The sequence below is a fragment of the Loxodonta africana genome, chromosome 19, assembly GCF_030014295.1.
Source record: "Loxodonta africana isolate mLoxAfr1 chromosome 19, mLoxAfr1.hap2, whole genome shotgun sequence".
Lineage (NCBI taxonomy): Eukaryota > Metazoa > Chordata > Mammalia > Proboscidea > Elephantidae > Loxodonta > Loxodonta africana.
Window position 1 is genome coordinate 28,897,642 of NC_087360.1, and position 12,974 is coordinate 28,910,615.

The window sequence follows — 12,974 nt, forward strand, 5'->3', positions numbered from 1 at the left end:
TGGCATGTGTCCTTGGTCATGGGAGACCCTTGAAGGTGGACACTGGGTCTGCTCATGGTCATCCATGTCCCCCAGGGCCTGGCACGAGATAAAAAGTAAGAGCCACTGCTTCAAGCCCACAGGCTCAGGGGCCAGATGGTCAGCCAGGGTGTGTGACCTCGTGCAGGTTCCAACCCTCTGTATACTCAGCCTCCCCTTCTGTAAAATGGATCTAATATAAGCACCCACCTCACAGGTCTGTTTGGAAGATACAGAGTCAGCTCAGACTTTGGCATGGGTTGTTACGATTTGTGGGACAATGGCGCCCTGCTTGCTGGCTGCGTGAAAGGTTTCCTCAAAGTCTCAGCCCAGGGCTCCTCCTGGCTCTTCCTGCCCAGGAAGGAAGGGTGTCAGCCTGGGAGGGGCTGCAGGCCTGGGGTGGGGTGGTGAATGCAAGACAAGCAGGCAGAGTGAGCGGCCAAGCTCCAGGCAGGGCTCTGCCCTTTTGGGAGATGGTGTCATGTGGTTCTGAAGCTCAGAGACATGGTCCCCTGCTCTTTCACCATGGTGATGGACGTGGGCAGACAGATGGGACAGGGCTGGGCACACTTAGTCATGGGCCAGATATAATCTTGGCCGCATGGACGGCTCCCTCTGCCATGGGCCCCCTTGCAGCAGCTGCAGCGGATTCCTGGGGGTCTGGTGCCTTATTGAGCTCACTGGGCTCACCTCCTTTGGATGTAAGAGGAAATGGAAGTCCAGAGAGGGAAAGTGATTTACTCAAAGCCACACAGCAAGCAAGGGGCCAGATCATACACTCACTTACTCACGCACTTGGCAAATGTTTTTGGTGTACTTAAGTACTTGTGGCTGTTAGCTGCTGTTGAGTCAGCCCTTGGCTCATGATGGTCCCATGCACAACGAAACAAAACACTGACAGGTCCTGTACCATCCCTGTGACTGGTTGGAGATCAAACCATTGTGATTCATAGGGTTCGGTGGTGGTTTTCAGAAGTAGATCACCAGGCCTTTCTTCCTAGTCTTAGTCTAGCAGTCCCACTGAAACCTGTTCAGCATTATAGCAACACACAAGCCTCCATTAACAGATGGGTGGTGGCTGTGCATGACACGCCTTGGTCAGAAGTGAACTCAGGTCCCCTGCGTGGATGGTGAGAATTCTTCCACAGAACCACCCTTGCTTCACACTTAAGTACTTAAAATTTTTTTTAGCCTGGGTTAAGTCCTGGGCGGGGAAGGGCATTCCTGGAGGAAGGACTGACTGGCTTGTGCAAAGAGATAGAGGAGAATTCCTGTAAGGGTTAGGGGTGTGGATACTGGAACTGGTCTGCTGGGGTCGAATCCTGGCTCTGAGCAAGTGAACATACTGCTCTGTGCCTCAGTTTCCTCACCTATAAATTGAAGATGTTCAGAGTGCGTATGTCGTAGGATCATCGTGAGGATAAAATATGATCGTCCATGTAAGGTGCTTAGCACAGGGCCTGGTAAACAATTTGTGCTCAATAAACATGGGCTGTAACTTGGGTGGACAGAATAAAGGACATGTGGAGCTCAGGACGCCCCAGGCAGCAGTGGGCAGGGAACGTCTGGAGCCCAGAGTTGTGGGTTGTGGGGTGGGTGTTCAGGCCCAGTTTGGAAGCTTGGAGAATCAAAGAAGGAGTCCTGTGGTTTGGTTTGCTGCTGTGGGGAGGGTGGATGGGGGCTGGGCAGGTGAGAGTCTGGGAGGTCAGGGAGGAGGCAATCCTTGGGAGCAATAACGGGTGGTACAGTGGTTAAGCACTCAGCTGCTAACTGAAAGATGGGCGGTTTGAACCCCCCAGCTGCTCTGTGGGAGAAAAGATCTGACAATGTGCTCCCATAAAGATTTCAGCCTAGAAAATCCTATGGGATGGTTCTACTCTGTCCTATAGGGCAGGCAGGAGTTAGAATTGACTCAATGGCACATGACAACAACAACAACAACAATGCCAGAGTAAGGGGTGCGCTGGGTGTTCAGTAACAGAATTCCCACCTTCCATGTGGGAGACCTGGGTTCAGTTATCAACCAATGCACCCCAAGCCACCATCCATCCATGAGTGGAGGTTTTTGTGTCGCTATGATGTTGAACAGGTTTCAGTGGAATTTCAGACTGAGACGAGCTAAGAAGAAAGGCCTGGCATGTTTCTTCCAGAAATCAGTCAAAGAAGACCCTATGAACCACAATGATCCACAACTAATCATTGGAATGCCACAGGACTGGGCAGTGTTGGGTCCCTTCTGTCATGCATGGGGTCACCATGGGTCAGGGGCCAACTTGACAGGAGCTAACAATGAGAGCAGGCCAGAGCAGAGGCAGTGGAAGAGAAGGACGCAGGAAGGAAGAAGCCGTGGCCTGCCAGGATGGTAGGGAGAGGAAGGAGGGCCATTCGGGATAAGGCCCCCAGTTCCTGATGGAAGAGAGGAACTGTGGAGGAGTAGGTGAGACCGACTAGAGGGGGGAGCCACTCTCAGGGAGTCTTCTAGGTGCCTTCCCCAAGCCTGGCCTAGGAGGGGTCATCATGATCAGGGCCAGAAGGCTACATAATTTGTAGAACACAATGCAAAATAACACCAAAAAACAAGAAAAAAGTGTAGATAAAGGTACTAACATATAAAGCTTTTTCCTTTCTTCCGTGTTTCTCACCTGCTCACATGCACGCGCCACTGGTTCAATGATAAAATGATTAAAAATGATAAGATGGCAACAGAGGAGCATTGAACTGAACTCGGAGCCCTTCTGAACAGGGGACCCTGTGCAACCGCACAGGTCGCATAGCCATAATGCCAGCCCTGATCATGCCCATTTTACAGATGAGAAAACTGAGGCTCAGGGAAGTGAAATGTAAAGACTTGAGCACTGGTGTTCCCACTCCAACACCAGAGAACCCTACATTTTTACTTACATGTGTCTGCTCAGATCTAATTTATACTCAACAATTGGTGCAAACAGTTGAGCGCTTGGCTGCTAATTGAAATGTTGGCAGTTAAGTCCATCTAGAAGCACTTTGGAAGAAAAGCTCGGCCATCAACTTCTGAAGGAAATCATTCATCGAAAACCATATGGAGCATAGTCCTACTCTGACACATATGGGGCCACCATGAGTCAGAATCGACTAGACAACTGGTTTTTAAGCTCCAGAGAAGGGTCTGAGGCAATTTATAATTAAACACAGGAGCTGTTCAGACAGACTCAAAGGGAGAAGCAACCTTGCCCAATGGGACGACCCTGGCCTGGGAGCTGTGTGACCTTGGGCAGGCTGTGCAAACGCTCTGTGCCTGCAGTCTCCGGGCGGAGACAGGTCAAAGCTCAGGACTCCAACCCACTGCCCCAGGCTTGCCTGCCCCTGCCCGCATCCCCCTCAGAGTCTGAGGCATGAAGCCATCATAAAAAATAAAACCGCAGTCCCCCAATGCGCTTGCTGGCTTCGCAGGCCTTATTTTTTTTGGCCGCTAAGGAGACTAATAAATGGCTTGCCACTTGACGTAATCATTAAGGGCTCCACTGAGCTGTGGGCAGCATTTCCTCCCTCCGTGGCTGGGCCCGGGGCGCCCAGCCACAGAGGGTGGCAGTGATGGATGGTGTCATCACGAGGCTGTCCCGGGGGGAGCTTGGGTGGAGGGAGGGCAGGGTTCTCTCTCCTGAGGGCTCTTGGACTATTCATTATGGGGAGACAGAGCTGATGTGCAGAGATGATGGCTGCTCCTGGAAGGGGCATGGGCAAGACTTCCAAGGGGAATGTGGGCTAGGGTGAATATGAAGACTGGTGTTTGGGGGGCAAGGAGTCAATTGATGAATGGCCAATAAGAAAAAGAAGGTTGATCTCAGTAGTAGGTAATCCTAGAAATACACCTTAAGACAGATATTTTTTAAAGTTATGAAATTGGTAAAAGTTTTTACAAAAATGTGATTGATTACAAAAATGTTCTCAGTTCTCTGCCCTGGCTGTGTCTATAGCCTTTGCAGTCTGGCTTCACAGCTCCTTCCATCAAGCCATAGTCTATTTCCCAGGCTTTGAATCAGGGCTCAGTCACATGACTTGTTTTAGCCAATAGAACGTGACAGATGTGATGTAGTGCCAGTTCTGTGCCTAGGCCTCAAGACTCCTTGCAGCTCTGCTTGCTGCCTTGGAACACTGCTGCCACTGCCATGTGAACAAGCCTGGGCTAGCCTGCTGGGGGCTAAGAGGCTGTGTGGAGCAGAGCCGAGCCCCAGGTACATGAGAGAGCCCGTGAAAATCCGTGACACCAACCACAGATGTTTGAATGAGCTTGGTTGAGATAGATGAACCACCTAAATGACCTTTGACACATGAGCAAAAATAATTGCTTACTGTTTTCAACCATTGAGTTCTGTGGTGGTTTGTTACTCAGCAATAGCTAACTAACCTATATCAAAATACCCAGTGTTGAACCTGTACAATAGAAAGACAAATAATCCAACTAAAAAATGGGCAAAGGATATGAACAGACACTTCACCAAAAAAAAACATTTAGGTAGCTAACAGACACATGATGAAATGCTTGCAATCACTAGCCATTAAAGAAATGTAAATCAAAACTACAATGAGATACCATTTCACCCCAACATTACTGGCATGAATAATAATAATAATAATAAATAACAAAGGTTGGAGAGGTTGTGGGGAGATTGGAACTCTTATGCACTGCTGGTGGAAATGGAAAATGGTACAACCATTTTGAAAAACAATATGGCGCTTCCTTAAAAAGCTGTAAGTAGAAATACCATACAATTCAACTATCCTACTTCCAGGAATATATCCTAGAGAAATAAGAGCAGTCACACAAATAGACATATGCACACCTATGTTCATTGCAGCATTATTCACAATAGCAAAAAGATGGAAACAACCTAAGTGCACCTCAACAGATGAATGGATAAACAATCTATGGTACATACACACAATGGAATACTATGCAACGATAAAGAACTATGATGAATCTGTGAAACATCTCACAACATGGATGAATCTGGAAGGCATTATGTTGCGTGAAATAAGTCAGCTACAAAAGGACAAATACAGTATGAGACCACTATTATAAAAATACATGAAAATGTTTCCAGTCAGAAAGAAACAATCTTTGATTGTTATGAGGGAGGATGAGCGATGGGGAGGGAAAAACACTAATTAGATATTAGCTAAGTGGTAACCTTCGTGAAGGGTAAGACAGCACACAATTCTGGGGAAGTCAGCACAACTTGACCAAGGCAAGCTTCATAGACACATCCAAATGCCCAAAGGACCAAGATACTGGCCTGAGGGTTGAGGAACATGGTCTCGGGGACATCTAGCTCATTTCGCATAACATAATCTATAAAGAAAATGTTCTACATTCAACTGTGGTGAGTAGCGACTGGGATCTTAAAAGCCTGTGAGTGGCCATCTAAGATACATCTACTTGCCCCATCCTGACCGGAGCAAAGGAGAATTGAAGAAGACCAAAGACACAAGGGAAAGATTAGCCCAAAGGACTAATGGACCACAACTACCACAACTTCTACCAGATGGAGGCCAGAACAACTAGATGGTGCCTGGTTATCACCATTGACAGGTCTGGCAGGGAGCACAGTAGAGGGTCCTGGACAGAGCTGAAGAAAAATGTAGAACAAAGTTCAAATTCACACACACACAAAAGACCAGGCTTCCTGGTCTGACAAAGACTGAGGAAACCCCAAGAGTATGGGCCCTGGACACCCTTTTAACTCAGTACTGATGTTACTCCTGAGGTTTACCCTTCAGCCAAAGATTAGACAGGCCTTTGGGGCCAACAATAACACACGCGAGGAACGTGCTTCATAGTTCAATCGCGAACATGAGACTAATGGGCACACCAGCCTAAAAGCAAAGACAGGAAGGCAGAAAGGGACAGGAAAACTATACGAATGTATGACACATTGTGGGGCTGGCAACAAATGTCACAAAACAATTTATATGTTAACAGTTTAATGAGAAACTAATTTGCTCTGTAAACTTTCACCTAAATCACACACATACACACACACAAACACACTAAAATACTGAAAACAAACAAGCGTTGGCAATGGTGTGGGACTTTGACCTTTTTTTCTCACACACAACCGGCAGGAGGGCAGTTTACGAAAATTTTGAGTATTCCATGAAGTACCTAAAGATGAAAAGCCTTTATAAGTTGCTGTTACTGTTAGCTGTTGAATTGGCCCCAACACATGGTGACCCTACACACAATGGCATGAAACTCTGCCTAGTCAGCTACAGATCGGACAAAGTTCTGCTGTGATCCGTTAGGTTTTCATTGGCTGATTTTCAGAAGTAGGTCACCAGGCCTTTCTTCCTAGTCTGTATTAGCCTGGGAGCTCTGCTGAAACCTGTTCAACATCATAGCAACATGCAAGCATCCACTGATGATGGGTAGTGGTTTTACATGAGATGGATTGGCCAGGAATTGAACCCGAGTCTCCTGCAAGGGAGGTGAGAATTCTACTGTGGACCCACCAATGCCTCATGCTTTATAAGTACCGGTGATATTATCATTAAATCTTTGTGGGTCTTAGTCTCCTTATCTGATAAATGAGGGTAATAGGGTTATTGTGAAGATTCAGTGCCTGGGTGATATGCCCAGCACGACGATGCCTGGCCCTTAAAAAAAGGAAACAAAACAAAACAAAACAAAACAAAACAAATCAGCCCGTGTTGGTTCCCTTTTCTACGAGTATGACGGGCAACAACACTCAGAGAAACTTCTTTATGGTCTCAGCTTTGGGAACTCATTTCTTAGGAAATCCGAAAGAATTTATTCATTGCAGGCAAAGATTTATCAACAAACGTGTCCATTGCAACATCCTTTACGATGAACAAGTATGAACAAACTAAATGCCCGACACTAAAGCAGCCTTCGCTACTTATTTTTCTGTTTATCTCTCGTAACTTATTTTTTATTGCTTGAATAAAGGAAGATATAGCTATATCGGAGATACAGCTCAGCCACAAAAATCATGATTTAGAAAAGAATTTATTGCCATTACAATGATCCGGCCATTAAATGAAAAAAAAAATCAGTTTAGAAAATAGAATTAGAGTGTGATCTCAATTTTTGTAAAAAAAAAAAAAAAAAAAAGTTTTATATTTATAACTGTCTCTCAATATATACACAGAGAAAACTATCTGGAAGAAGCGAACCCAAGATGTTGTCTGGGTTGGCCCCTAGAGGTGGGTTGTGGGGCTTTTTTGTCTTCTTCATATTAATGCATTTCTTTTTGAGTCCCTCTGTGCTGTGTACCCTCTTAAATGGGGTCTCTTTATTCCTCACAGTAAACCTGTAAGATGGGTACCAGGGCTGTCTCCATTTCACAGATGACAACACTGAGGATTTGAGAAGTGAAGTAACTTGCGTGACGTGCCACAGCTAGTAAATTTTCTAATTCTTTAAATTGTCATGTGTTATGGAACTGTGTCCGCCAAAAATATGTGTTATAAATCCTAACCTCTATACCTGTTTTTTTTTGGTGTTGTTGTTGTTTATACCTGTGGTTATAATCCCTTTTGGGAAACCCAAAACCCAGTGCTGTCAAGTTGATTCCGACTCACAGCGACCCTATAGGACAGAGTAGAACTGTCCCACAGAGTTTCCAAGGAGCGCTTGGTGGATTCGAACTGCAGACCTTTTGGTTAGCAACCATAGCACTTAACCGCTACGCCACCAGAGTTTCTATTTGGGAAAGGGTTGTCTTTGTTATGTTAATGAGACAGGATTAGTGTAGGGTGTATTTTGAGATGTAAAAGAGATTAAATGCATCTAGCAAACAAAGATGCGGGAAGAGAGATGCCAACCCATATGAAGATTGTCTAGAAGCAGAAGCTCAGAAGACACGAGGACCTTCCTCCAGAGCTGACACAGAGAAAGCCTTCCCCTAGAGCTGGCACCTTCAGTTTGGACTTCTAACCTCCCAGACTGTGAGAAATTAAATTTCTGTTTGTTAAAGCCATCCACTTGTGATATATCTGATATAGCAGCGCTAGGTATGTAAGACACCATGTTATTTATAATAAGCATGTGCTATTTTGGTTATTTTGGTAAAATAAGAAAAAACATATTTAATGTTGATTAGAAAGAAAGAAATAAAAGAAGAAAAACCTGCCACTCCCCTGATCAAAAGGGGGAAAATGTGGAACAGAATTTCAAGGTTTTAATGGAATCCAAATATTCTGGATCCAATGAGGCTGAATGAACCCCCAAAACTATTGCCCTGAGACAATCTTTAAACTTTAAACCTTAAACCAAAACTATACCCTGAAGCTTTCTTTGAACCAAAAAAATAACTTAATTAGTAAAGTATGTCTGCTGTGGGCATTGTGCTCTTCAGAATAATTATCTATGTGAAATCACCACCACTTGTCTGTCGGTTTGTCATACTATGGTGGCTTGTATGTCGCTGTGAAGATGGAAGCTATGCCACCAGTATTTCAAATACCAGCAGGATTATCCATGGTGGACAGGTTTCAGCGGAGTTTTCAGGTTGAGACAGACGAGGGAGAAGGATCTGGAGGCCTACTTCCGAAAAAAGTTGGCCATTGAAAACCTTATGAATAGCAGAGGGACATTGTCTGATATGGTGCCAGAAGAGGAGCCCCTCAGGTTGGAAGGCACTCAAAATATGACTGGGGAAGAGCTGGAACCAAGCTTTTGGGACCGTCATTTGCTGATGTGGCGTGACTCAAAGTGAGAAAAAAACAGCTGCAAACATCCATTCGTGGTCAGAACATGGGATATACAAAGTATGAATCTAGGAAAATTGGAAGTTATCCACAATGAAAAGGGACATATAAAGATTGATAGGCATTAGGAAACTAATATGGACTGCTATGGGCATTTTGAATCAGACAATCATATAGTCTATTATGCCAGGAATGACAAACTGAAGAAAAAAGGTGTTGCATTCATGGTCAAAAAGAACATCTCAAGATCTATCCTCAAGCACAATGCTGTCAGTGATAGGGTAATAGCCATACACCTACAAGGAAGACCAGTTCATATGACTATTATTCAAATTTATGCACCAACCACTAAGGCCAAAGATGAAGAAATTGAAAATTTTCACCAACTTCTGCAGTCTGAAATTGATCAAAAATGCAATCAATTTACATTGATAACTACAGGTGTTTGGAATGCAAAAGTTGGAAACAAAGAAGACAGATTGGTAGTTGGAAAATATGGCCTTGGTGATAGAAATGATGCCAGAGATCCCATGACAGAATTTTTTAAGACCAATATGGAGACTCAGGGTTTTATTGCAAATATCTTTTTTCAATAACATAAATAGTGACTATATACGAGGATCTTGCCTGATGGAATATGCAGGAATCAAATCAACTACATCGAAGGAAACAAAGGAGAAGCTCAGTATCAGAAAAAGGCCAGGGGCCACCTTCAGAACAATCAATTGCTCATATGCAAGTTCAAGTTGAAGCTGAAGAAAATTTTCAAAAAGCCCACAAGAGCCAAAGTATGACCTTGAGTATACTCTACCTGAATTTAGAGACCATCTCAAAAATAGACTTCATGCATTGAACACTAATGACCAAAGACCAGACAAGTTGTAGAATGACGTCAAGGACAATCATATATAAAGAAAGCAAGAGGTCATTAAAAACAGGAAAGAAAGAAAAGACCAAAATGGATGTCAGAAGAGACTCTGAGACTTGCTCTTGTATGTCGAGTACTAAAGCAAAGCGAGAAAATGATGAAGTAAAATAGCTGAACAGAAGATTTTGAAGGGCGGCTCGAGAAGCAAAGTATTATAATGACACGTGCAAAGACCTGGAGTTAGCAAACCGAAAAGGAAGAACGCACTTGGCATTTCTCAAGCTGAAAGAACTGAAGAAAAAATTCAAGGCTCGAGTTGCAACATTGAAGGATTCTATGGGCAAAATATTGAACGATGTAGGACGCATCAAAAGAAGATGGAAGGAATACACAGAGCCACTGTACCAAAAAGAACTGGTCGATGTTCAACCATTTCAGGCTGTGTTTTGTTCTGTTGTACATAGGGTCGCTATGAGTTGGCATAGACTAGATGGCAACTAATAACAACGACATGTGAAATCAAATTGACAACTTGAAGGGTTAGTTAGGAAGCTTAGGGGGCAGCAAGTTTAAGTTAAAGGTGGCAGAATAATTTGGAAAAGGATACAGAATGGTAGCACAACGTGAAGAATGTAGGCACTGTCACTGAATTGTACATGTAGAAATAATTGAAATGGTATATATTTGGCTGTGTATACTTTCACCAAAATAACAAAAAATTAAAACATAGATTCAAGGTCACTCTTGCAGGGTGAGGCCCTGGCCAGAAAGGAGCTCCTAGACAGATTTGAGCGTTTAATGGGCCTGAGCTCTGCATCAGACCATGTGGCGGCTACACCTGATCACCAGGCGAGGCTGCATTAATGGGGACATAGAGTAGGAGCTGAGGGGTCATGATCACAGTCCACGTGGGGCCAGCCATACCCCATTCAGTGCATTACACTCAGGGACTTTGACCACTGGGGACACCAACCTCAGACTGCCATCTCCGTGAGGGCAAGGACCTCCCTGCACACACCTGGCACAGAGTGGGAACTCAGTGAATGTGAGTTAACTGACGAGTGAGTGAGTGAGTGAGTGAGTGAGTGAGTGAGTGAGTGAGTGAAATCTGCCTCACCAAGCTTGTGATCAAGATGAGTAGGTGCCAAATGAGAAACAGATAAAGGACTGGTGTTGGTGTTTCCTCTGCCAGCCTGCTATGGTGCCTGGAATCCCACCGTTCAACGTTCCTTCTGCCTTTGTTGGAAAAGTGCCAGAGTCGCTCCTGCCCTCTTTTGCTGAAGTTTCTTCTTGCATTTTCCAGACCTAGCGGCACCCCTAGAAATAATCTAGTTTTCCATTCTCAGTTGATTTCTAGAGATTTTTAATAATCTTTTTACTCTCATGAAGAAAGAACTATGTTCATAGCAGAAAATTTGAAAAGTGGTCAAGTATGAAGGTGCTGAACCCCCAGATGTTGTTGTGAGGTGCTGTCAAGTTTGCCCCAACTCACGGTGACCCCATGCACAACGGATCAGGGGATTGTGATCCATAGGGTTTTCATTGGCTGATTTTAGGAAGTCGATCACCAAGCCTTTCTTCCTAGTCTGTCTTAGTCTGGAAAAAAGCTGAAATCCGTTTAGCACCATAGCAACAAACAAGCTCTGTGTCTAGCTGCTTTAGATACAGAGGGTCCATCTACAATATCGATCGAAGAGAAGATTCCTCTGCTTCCAAAAGGTCAGATCATTGCCCAGAGAGGTGCTGTGATCTGCTCAATGTCTCTCAGCATATCAGAGGCAGACTTGGGGCTGGGACCCAGGCCACCTGCCTCATGGATTTATGGGCACCGTCTGTGTGCCAGGAACTGTGCTGGGCCCTGAGGAGTCAGAGTTGAACCAGTTGACCCAATGCCTGCCCTCCTGATGCTTCCATTCTATGGGGAATGGAAAAAATCCCCATAAAGTCAAACAGGTGATCACACAGTTGCAGTTTGTGATGGGAACTAGAGAAGATGCAGAGTTGAGGTGGTTAAGACCAGAGCGGGCTCCTTTTGGTGGGGGGAAGGAGAGAGAAAGAAAGAGCAATGCTCTTTCTGGGAGGTGACGCCTGAGCTGAGGCCTGAGGCATGGGGAAAATGGTGAGAAAGTTGGAGGGAACTGCCAGGGCAGAGGCCGGGAGGCTGGGAGGCCGGAACTAGAAGAGCTGCAGGAATGGGGTCGGGGAGCTGGGCAGGGACCAGGGCACACAGGGTCTCCAAGTTGTGTTAAGAGGTGAGTGGAAGGTTTTAAGCAGGGGAGGAACATGACTGGATTCACACTCTAAAAGGTCACTGGCTGACGTGGGGCCAAGCTGGAGTCTGGCCTAGGCTGCTGTAAGCCCATCCTCTTGGTGGTGGCTGTGACGGGACTCCCTGCCCCACCCCTCTGGCTTCCCTCCCAGGGCCCGCACGGTGGATGGGTCCCTCAGCTCAGCCTTGGGCCGAGGCCCCCACCCCTGCACCTGTGGGATTGGGAGCTGCCTGCCCTCTCTGCAGCCAGATAGGAACAGCAAATCCCTTCCCAGGCTTGGCCAGGGCCACCCGCCTGTCCTGCAAGGCCCCGACATCACCTTCAGTTCAGGGCCTCTGCCAGAACCAGGCCAGCCCCATCCTGCTTTGCTCAGCCTCCTGGTGGCCCTCTGGCCTTGGAGACATGGCAAGGGCGGGGCCAGATGACCTCAACTCACAAGGCGAGAAGTTCAGGCCAGAGCCTAAGCCAAGTGCCTTCCCTTAGCCCCACTACCTCAAGCACTGGGATTCACCGAGGCTCAGGGCCACGAAGTCACTGCCCAGGGTCACAAAGTGTATCAGGCTGCATCTGGTCTGTAGGACAGGTCTCTGCAGTTTCCACTGCCCTACTTTGGACCTGCTTCTCAACACCCTGGGGAATGCCAACATTGGGTCGGAGGAAGGGAGATGAAGAAGGGTGTTCCAGCCAGTGGGAACAGCATATGCCAAGTCCTAGATAAGACAATGTGTAGATAAGTGAGCTCTGCTGGCACGGTGGTTAAGTGCTCAGTGGTTCGAACCCACCAGCCGCTCCACCAGAGGACGATGTGGCAGTCTGCTTCTGTAAAGAATTCAGCCTTGGAAATCCTATGGGGCAGTTCTTCCCTGTCCTATATAGAGTAACTATGGGCCGAAATTGACTCTACAGCAATGGGAGATGTGACAGTGTGTAAATATGTGTTTTATTATTATTACTGTACTTTTGATGAAGGTTTACAGAACAAACTAGCTTTTCTTTAAATACTTAGTACACGTATTGTTTTACATCATTGGTTACCAACCCCATGACATGTTAACACTCTCCCTTCTCAACCTTGGGTTCCCTATTACCATATTTCCTGTCCCCTCCTG